The sequence below is a fragment of the Octopus bimaculoides genome, chromosome 19 (assembly GCF_001194135.2).
Source record: "Octopus bimaculoides isolate UCB-OBI-ISO-001 chromosome 19, ASM119413v2, whole genome shotgun sequence".
NCBI classification, from domain to species: domain Eukaryota; kingdom Metazoa; phylum Mollusca; class Cephalopoda; order Octopoda; family Octopodidae; genus Octopus; species Octopus bimaculoides.
The window spans coordinates 42,758,851-42,760,189 of NC_068999.1; positions in this window are offsets into that span (position 1 = coordinate 42,758,851).

Genomic DNA, 1,339 nt, shown 5'->3' on the forward strand with positions numbered 1-1,339 from the left:
ATATATATATATATATAGGCGCAGGCATGGCTGTGTGGTAAGTGGCTTGCTTACCAACCACATCATTCCGGTCTCGGTCCCACTGCGTGGCACCTTGAGCCAATGTCTTCTACTACAGCCTCGGACCGACCAAGTCTTGTGAGAATTTTTAGCGCACACAAAGTCCTACCTTCAGCGCCTTTATATTTAGGTGTGTGTGTATGTGTGTGCGTGTGTGTGTGTGTGCGAGTGACTGTGTGCGAGTGTAAGTGTGTGTGTCTGCTGGTTGAACAGTCTTCCACAAAGAAAGATATTCCGGTTGTGAAATTTATAAACAAAACGATATCTTTAAATCTAAACAACAGAGATTGTCTACAGATATTTGCCAAAAGTCAGTATAAGTTAGAATATTCGTACTTCTCCTGTCTTCACTTCGACTCTATGCTTATTTCTCTCTCTCTCTTTCTCTCTCTTTCTCCTTCTTTCTCTCTCTCTCTCTCTCTCTCTTACTCTCTCTCTCTTACTCTCTCTTACTCTCTCTCTCTCTCTCTCTCTCTCTCTCTCTCTCTCTCTCCTTGCGTATGTACGTATGTGCGGATGTGTGTTACACGACCTCATTCTTTGCTCGTAATTCCCTAAAATTGTTGACAATTGTTTGAAACTTTCTGCAGGGAAACAAGTGCAGCAATGCCTATGTTTACAAATGTAGCAATATATGATGAGATGCTTATATAAATTGAGCAGTTAATGTATATTTTCCAACTTTCCTTCAAAATGATATTGCCGGATCCGTTACATTTACATTGTTAAAGGTTCCCTGGGGAATATAACAATAAAACGCATTGTGTTAAAATGGGTGCATATAATAGCATAAAAGAGACAAATGCATGGATGCATACAAGCAGGAGCATTATAAGCTAGCATGTGTACATGGAACACGATCATCTCTTCCTTCGCCTCTCTCTTTATCTCTCTCTCACTCTCATTTTCTCGCACTCCCTCTCGCATAAACCATATCTGTCTGTCACTCGTTCTCATTCTGTTTCTCTCGCTATATATATATATATATATACGAGGGTGAGTCAAAAAGTAATGCCATTTTGTTTAGGACAGGTATAATTACCAACACAGGAACATGTATCATACATCAAAATGAAGCTTCTCAACATAGTCATCTTTTCTCTCAATAACAATGTTCCACCTTCGAATGAGAGCATGTATCCCTGCCCCATAAAATTCTGTTGACTGTTCTTTGAGCCACTTCTTTACTACAGTTCTCAATTCCTCGTCACTGGAATAATGTTTGCCTCTCAAACCCTCTTTAATGGGGCCGAAGAGATGATAGGCGCTAAATATATAT